At 37.9% G+C, this 8,731-nt stretch overlaps 1 pseudogene; it reads left to right on the forward strand.

Annotated features, from left to right (window-relative positions):
- LOC101348089 (putative serine protease K12H4.7) overlaps nt 1-8,731 on the forward strand; it is a 117,375-nt pseudogene that overhangs the window by 38,560 nt on the left and 70,084 nt on the right.

Below are 8,731 nucleotides of genomic sequence, written 5' to 3' on the forward strand. Positions count from 1 at the left end.
TCTTGTAGACAGCATATAGACGGATCATGTTTTTTTTATCCAATCTGCTGTGGTCTGTCTCTTTATCGGTGCATTTAGTCCATTTACATTCAGCATATTGATACGTATGAGTTTAGTTACAGCATAGAATTTTCTATGCTTTTAGTCTAAGAGTAGACCAAACTTAGATTTAGAGGATTTTTATGTGCTGTAAGGACAGTTGAGTGTTTTGCAATTCATGTGGTTTTCTTTTTTCCTGAACTAACATACAACTCTAGTATGAAAACTGATATTCACCCTTTGAAGAGCCTGGTAGAAACGAGGAATATGCTTTAATTCCTTGATACCTAATATGAGGCTATGTACATATGTGATGCTCTGCAAATCATGCATTTTTGAAGGCTTTTTCTCTCAAGGAAACACTGTGAATCTATGCCTTCTTATAGTAAAGCTTCAGCTATAGCAAATCAAACCATATCCCCTGAAATGCCACTATATAGGTCACTTGGTGAGACATGGTTTTATCTTTCAATATTAGCATCTAGGAAGGTTCAGCTCTACTAGAATTTGTGAAATTGTGATGAGAGACCAATTTGCAGCACGGTTCCCTAGAACGCATGTTAACAATGCAGATTCTTGGCCTAGCCCCTAAACCTCTTGAGTGGAACCAGGAGTCAGTTCCTCATGTTATTCTTCTGGAATTATGTAGAATTTAAGGCTCTGTCTTCTATACTAACTACTCATGTCCATCCTTATCCCTACCTCTAATCTCACAATAGGAAAGCCCTATTGCATGTGGAAAAAAAAAAAAAAAAGGGTAAATAAAGGATGATTACGTTTAATTTCATCACATTCAGCTTCTCTACCAACCCTTCCTGTATTCATAGTCAGCTTCAGATTTTCTGTTAATGTAACATTCAATCAAAAGTTGCCGTCAAGTCGATTCCGACTCATGGTGGATCCACGCATGTCACGGTAGAATTGTACTCTGTAGGGTTTTCAGTAGATGATTTTTTGGAAGTAGATTGCTAGACATTTCGTCTGAGGCACGTCTGGGTGGACTCGAACCTTCAGCCTTTTGGTTAGCAGCTGAGCGCATTAATCATTTGCACCATCCAAGGACTCCAAATGTAGCATTAAACCAAAAAACAAAACAAAAAACAAACCCGTTGCCGTTTGAGCTGATTCTGACTCATAGCGGCCCTATGGACAGAGTAGAACTGCCCCATAGGGTTTCCAAGGAGTGACTGGGGATTCGAACTGCTGTAGGCCCTTGGGTTAGCAGCCAAGCTCTTAACCACTGAACCGTGTAGCATTAAAAACAACAACAATAAAAAATCCTTGCCATAGAGTCGATTACGACCCATAGCAACCCTAGATGACAGAGTAGAACTGCCCCATAGAGTTTCCAAGGAGTGGCTGGTGGATTTGAACTGCCAGTCTTTTGGTTAACAGCCATATCACTTAACCACTGTGTCACCAGGGCTCCCCATGTAGCATTAGGGATTCCTAAATCCACAGGCAATTTACCAAGTGTAATTCAGGAAGTATAATTTCATCAACAAATTTGACCTTCATCCACTCTAAAACTTTTATAGTTTTTAAGGTAGAAAATTTGAAATAGTAACTTCTACTGTTTCTTAAAAATTTTTTCTACACAGGCCCTTTGTCCCTCTGATATTGGTAATCTTGAAAACTGTAAAATTAAGCATTCAGATGAGAGAGGAAAGATTGAGGACTCTTGGTGACTGTATGTGTGTCTTGCCTGAATGGCTTCGGATAAAAATATTGCATTGATGTAATTGGACAGGAGCCTCATCTACCTTCCCCTGTCTAGGGTAATTTTTTTTTTTTCCTATACAAAAGTACAGAAAATTGGTTTGAGGCACTTTGTAATTTCTGAGACTCTTTCCCCTGGAGATAACTGGTGTTGACAAGAGCACTTTCCTGCAGGATGAATCAAAATGATGGGTGTAGAGAGAGTTATTCAGCCTGAAAGTAATACAGAGCCTTATTCAGCCTTCACAGGGTTGAGCTCTATTCTTCTGTAGTTGCTGGTGAAAGTAGAGTGGAGGATGACTGGAAAGCCAAGCCACAGTCTGCAGTAAAATCTGCAGTTAATGTGAGGACTAGCACTGACTTCACCCAAATTTAAGGAAGCTGAGCTTCAGTTGTCAGTATCTGCCATGCCCAACAAATCTCTGATGTACTGCTTAGATGAATAAACACTACACCGCTTCCTAATTAGAACAGCACCATCTGTTTCTGTTAAGAGGGAGTATGTTCCTGTCAGGTCATTTCCTTTCTTTTCCCCCCAAACCAAATCAAACCAAACCAAACCAAACCAAACCAAACCAAACCAAACCAAACCAAAACAAAGTAAACCCTTCCCCCAAACTCTGGAAATATATATATCAGCCTGCCATAATAATATAATCTCCTTGCTAAAAGTGGTGTGTAGAGGAGACACTTTCAGTTCCATAATTAGTATGTTGTTGTTATTAGGTACCTTTGAGTTAGTTCTAATTCATAGCGACCCTATGTACAACAGAACGAAACACTGTCTGGTCCTGTGTCATCCTCACAGTCCTTGTGCTTGAGACGATTGTTGCAGCCACTGTGTCACTCCGTCTCATTGAGGGTCTTCCTCTTTTTTGCTGACCCTCCACTTTGCCAAGCATGATGTCCTTCTCCAGGAACTGATCCCACCTGATAACATGTCCAAAGTATGTGAGACAAAGTCTTGTGATTCTCCAGTCTGAGGAGCATTCTGTCTGTACTTCATACAAGACAGATTTGTTCATTCTTCTGGCAGTCCATGGTGTATTCAGTACTTTTTGCCAACATCACAGTTCAAAGGTGTCAGTTCTTCTTAGGGCTTTTTTATTTGTCATCCAGCTTTTGTATGTACATGAGGTGATTGAAAACACCATGGCTTGGGGCAGGCACACCTTAGTCCTCAAGGTGACATCTTTGCTTTTCAACACTTTAAAGAGGTCATTTGCAGCAGACTTGCCTAATGCAATGTGTCTTTTGATTTCCTGACTGCTGCTTCCATGGGTGTTGATTGTGGATCCAAGTAAAATGAAGTCCTTGACAATTTCAATCTTTTATCTGTTTACCATGATGTTGCTTATCGGTCCAGTTGTGAGGATTTTTGTTTTCTTTATGTTGAGGTGTAATCCATCCTGAAGGCTGTGGTCTTTGATCTTCATCAGTAAGTACGCCAAGCCTCTTCACTTTCAGCAAGCAAGGTTGTGTCATCTGCATAATGCAGGTTGTTAATGAATCTTCTTCCAATGCTGATGCCGTGTTCTTCTTCCTGTAGTCCAGCTTCTCAGATTATTTGCTCAGCGTAAGATTGGCTAAGAATGGTGAAAGGATAAACCCTTATGCACACCTTTCCTGACTATCCCCCTGTTCTGTTTGTATGACTTCCTATTGATCTATGTACAGTTTCCTCATGAGCACAATTAAGTGTTCTGAAATTCCCATTCTTTGCAAAATATTTTTCTTTCTAAGAGTAACTGTGAATGGACTTTTATGACTTTTAACAAGTGAAGTGATAAAAGTCATGTATTTATGCCCAATCCCTTTCCTTGTGGACTATGGCATTTCAGTTGGTTATTCCTACATGAAACGATGTCTTAAAGTCAATAACTAGGTCTGTAATGGAAAGTATGTCTCTCAACCTCCCATAAATACAACCCAGCCCCTCTTCCGGGTCTATTTTCTTGAGTATCTTTTTCATTAAGTTATTTACCTCTTCAAATTTTTTTTTATTTTTAAATTTTTTATTACTTTTATTGTGCTTTAGATGAAGGTTTACAAAGGAAATTAATTTCTCATTAAACAATTAATACACATTTTTTTGGAGACATTGTTTGCCAACCCCATGATATGTCAATACTCTCCCCTTCTTGACTTATGTTCCCCATTACCAGCTTTCCCATCCCCTCTTGCCTTCTTGTCCTTGCCCCTGGACTGGTGTGCCCATTTAGTCTCATTTTGTTTCATGGACCTTTCTGATCTTTCGTTGAAGTGTGAACCTCAGGAGTGACTTCAGTACTGAGTTAAAAGGGTGTCTGTGGGCCATACTCTTGGGGTTTCTCAAGTCTCTGTCAGACCAGTAAATCTGGTCTTTTTTTGTGAGTTAGGATTTTGTTCTACATTTTTATCCAGCTCTATCTGGGACCTTCTATTGTGATCCCTGTCAGAGCAGTTGGTGGTGGTAGCTGGGCACCATCTAGTTGTGCTGGTGGAGGCTGTGGTAGTTGTGATCCATTAGTCTGTTGTACTAATATGTCCCTTGTATCTTTGGTTTTGTTCATTCTCCGTTGCTCCAGACGAGGTGGGACCAGTGGAGTATCTTAGATGGCTGTTCATAAACTTTTAAGATCCCAAATGTTACTCATCAAAGTAGGATGTAGACCATTTTATTTATAAACTATGTTATGCCAGTTAAGCTAGATATTCCCCGAGACCATGTTCCCCATAGCCCTCAGTCCAGTCATTTGGTCCCTCAGAGAATTTGGATATGTCTGTGGAGCTTCCATGACCTTTCCTTGTACAAGGTGTGCTGGCTTCCCCAGTATTATGTATTGTCTTACCCTTTGAATGATTCCTTATTATTCTTTCTCTTCAAAGTTAAAGAGTTACATAATCTAACCACATTCTATGGTCAATAGTTATTTCCACTTTTTTTCTTGTTTGATACTTCTTTAGATTAAATTATAATAATAATATGGTGATTGTTGAACAACATGATAATGGTGATTAATGTCACTGAACCACCCATGTAAAGATAGTAGAAATGGCAAAAGTTCTGGTACCAATATACTTAGCACGATAAAAAAAATGGAAGTAGAAATATAATAATTATTATAAAAACAATGTTGCTTTTTATTGAATGACCTTTGTTCCAGGCCCTATCCTAAGGGCTGCTTTCAGGCAGTCCTTACAGCAACTTTATGAGCTATTCTGATTAGTTTATTCTTATAGTCCCCATTGAGCACATGAGCAAACTGAGTCTCAGACGGCTAAGTATCAGGACTAACACATCTAGTCCTGTTTGATCATCCTCTTAGACATTGTAAATCTCTGCCACCACTACTTCAGACATGCTGCTCCCCTTGCCTGAAATGCACTTTTTGGTTTTTTATTTTTATTGTTGAAAAATATAAGAAGTACATTTGCCAATTCAACATTTCTCAGATGTATAATTCAATAAAACCAATGACATCAGTCATGTTGCCAAATCTTTCATCCCTATAAACAAAAACTCTATGTTACCTAAACAATGATTCTTCTCTTTCTCTGTCCCTCTTGCTCCTGATAACCAATATTAAACTCTAATCTCTATACCTTAGTCTATTCTAGATACTTCATATTAGTGAAATCACACAAATGCACTCTACTTATTTCTATTTATTTAAGTCTTACCCAATCTTCCAGGTCCACCTCAATTCCTGCCTCCTCAAGAAGCCTTTTCTCATGATTCTAATCCTCACTGAACTTGCTCAGAATCCTCAGAGTAGCTCATTACTGTTTTCATATGTTATGTATCTTGTCTTCTTCAACTGAACCTTTCCAAAGGGTTGGTTTTCATCTTTTACACCTCTCGAAGTTTCTAGCACTGCTCCGGTAAGATAGTGGATGCTCAGTCAAAGCTTCCTTGTTTGCAAACTCTTCTAAAACAAATACTCACCTTGATACCAAAAGTCCTTGCTAAAGTAAATACTTTTATGAACTATGTGTCTTGCACAAGGGATGTTGACTCACTTCTAATAGACTTTGCAACTCACTCAGGCAAGATGATAGTTTTCAAGAGTTGATCTTCAGGCCAAGTCACCAAAGAATATTTTCTCCTTATTTGAATTAAAAGCAATTGCTTAAATCATTTTAAATAATTTTTGGAGCTGAATTCCATTTGGAGATGAAAGTCATCCCATGTATATTCTCTTAAGGATAATTGGAATGTTGGTTTTTTTCAGGGAAAACACAATTTGATCAACGTTGATAACTTTTGTGACACAATGAATAACACCTCACTTGGTTCACCGTATTATAGATATAGAAGAATTACAAATTTAATACTCAAGCATTTTAATATGCCTTGCCTTGATGCAAATTACAATGATACTTTGGAAGTCCTTTCTGACTCTTCGATAGACGAGCAAAATCCTAGCTCAGGTAAAGAGTTATCTGGTGAAAATGGAAATTATTGGTAGGGGGGAGGAAGGGTTAAGAAATGTGAGAATTATGTGTATTAAACACTTTGCAAATTGTGAGGCTGAATTAAGCCTGATGAGGAGCTAAGAAAGATCCAGAGCTAACAGTTTTACTCTACAATGGGAAGACAGAGTGAATGAGGGAAAGAACTGGACATACACAGATTAAATCACTTTAATAAGAGATGAAGAAGTACCAATTGCTCAGGATTGCAAGAAGCAGGACAGAGAAAGATGCCCCTTACTACTTTCAACATTTATCAAGCATTACTAATGCCAAGAAAATACCTCACCCTACTTCAGATTATATGTAGAGAAGCTCTGAAACCTGGTTACACTCTAGAATGAACTAACCTGTTGCCATCGAGTCGATTTCAACTCATGCAGTCCCCATGTGTTACATGGGGTTACTGTACAAAAGGGCTTTATTGGCTGCAGTCTTTACAGAAGCAGATCATTAGGCTTTTCTTTCATGGCACTGCTGGTGGGTTCAAATTGCTAACCTTTAGGTTAGTAGTGGAGCACAAACTGTTTGCAACATCCAGGGACCTTCTGTCTTCCATTAGTGTGTTTGAAATTCGATATAACTATGATTTCAAGCTATTTTCAGTGCAATTAGTCCTTAAAGTTGTTAACTAAATGGCTTAAAAATGTGTGAATCCTTGATATAGCCTCTAGACTTTCGATGAACCAAACATCTAAGTTATTATCCACAGTTTGATGTATTTATTTACTAATCCTACTAATATTGGTGACCTCTGTGGGAGGAGTTGGAGTCACAACATGGTTAACGGTGTGGAGCTGGTGAGGGACAGGGACATCGAGTGTGCATCCCTCCTTCAAGAAGCTTCACGGAGAAGGGCTTGGGACATCCTGAGGGGGAGTTAACTAGAGGAGGATGCAGAGAGAATGGAGCATGTTCCCAGTAGAAATAAAGGATGGACAGTGGGACAGACCTGAGATGCTCATAGAGATGGTACTTGGGGGAACAAGAGAGGGTTACTTCAGGAGTATGTCAGGTCCTTGACAGAATCTCCTTCTCATTTGATATAGTTTCAGTTCTTGATGTAGTAATGTTGGACATGACTGAAAATAACATTTATAATGATGAGATAAAATTTGTTTTAGAAGGTCATGAGTAACATGTAAATTAGAGTACTTAAATTTTTTTTTAAGCTTTTTGTTTGGTTATTGACAAAAATATCATTTCTGATTAAGTCAACTGATGTTTTGCTTTCTAGAAAGGCAATGGTTATATCAGTGTTGCACTGAATTTGGCTTCTTTCAGACCACGGATTCAAGGAACCAGCCTTTCTCTGGAATACCTCTCAGGTAAAGGCTCTGCCTTGACTTCTGTTTGTCACTAGAAACTGTGATTGTAGGGTTTTTTTCCCCTCCCATACTTAAAGCAAAGGTTAAATTGATCAGATTGGCCAGTTCTAAACTGGTGAAAAATTAAGGGAGGAATCTTTTGGATGGAAATTTGAGAAGTCAAAGATATTTCAATAAGATATGTAGAACCAAATCTCAGAATTCTAAATCTACCTTAAGTAGCTTCCAGGAAACACTCTATAGGTTCTATAGGATGAGTAAGAATAAATATACTAGTAGCCTCAGTTGAACTGGTTGGCATTTCAGGCTTATTTTATTTAATACTCTTAACCGTGAAGGTATTTTGTATGTTTTTTGAAATATCAAATTAAAGAACATGGGTGACAGCAAAGTTGCAAATAAAAGCAGGCAGCTTGTCCATCTGTCTTGAATTTTAGGTTAGCTAATATTTTCTGGTTGTGTGAAACAAGACAGATCACCCTTAGTCAACTTTATTCTCATTGGTTTATGATCCTTTGTTCATATTGACTGGGTTTGTAGAGCAAGATATGTTCCTGACCTCTAGATTTGTCCACTAGAAATACAATCTAATAAATATGAAGAACTTTAAAGGCAATTTCATACTTAAAATTGTGGAAAGGGGATTATTTATTTGTGAGTATGTATGTGTGCAGATATGTTGTAAATGAAAATGCATAGATATTATAATATGTAAAAATATCTTGGAGGGTAAAATCATGATAAAAGTATAAACTTCAGGGGGACAAAAAGTATGAACTTGGAGCCTTCAATTTCTCCTATAAAAGTTCCTAAATACTCAAATTCCCTAATGAGGAATGGAGCTATGACTTAGTCAAAGTCAGGTGTATTAATTGGACACACTTTTTTTTTTTTTAATTGTACTTCAGGTGAAGGCTTACAGAACAAATAGTTTCTCATGAAACAGTAATACACATATTGTTTTATGACATTAGTTAACAAACCCACAACATGTCAACCCTCTCCCTTCTCGACCTTTTTTTTTTTTTGGTGAAAATATAGATAGCCAAAGATACACCATTTCAAAAATTTCTACATGCACAGTTCAGTGACACCAACTACGCTCTTCCAATTGTGCTGCTATTCTCACTTTAGATGAAGACTTCGAGAACAAAATAGTTTCTCATTTAACAGTTAGTACACATGTTGCC

This window comes from Trichechus manatus, unplaced genomic scaffold, assembly GCF_000243295.1.
Source record: "Trichechus manatus latirostris isolate Lorelei unplaced genomic scaffold, TriManLat1.0 scaffold00041, whole genome shotgun sequence".
NCBI classification, from domain to species: domain Eukaryota; kingdom Metazoa; phylum Chordata; class Mammalia; order Sirenia; family Trichechidae; genus Trichechus; species Trichechus manatus.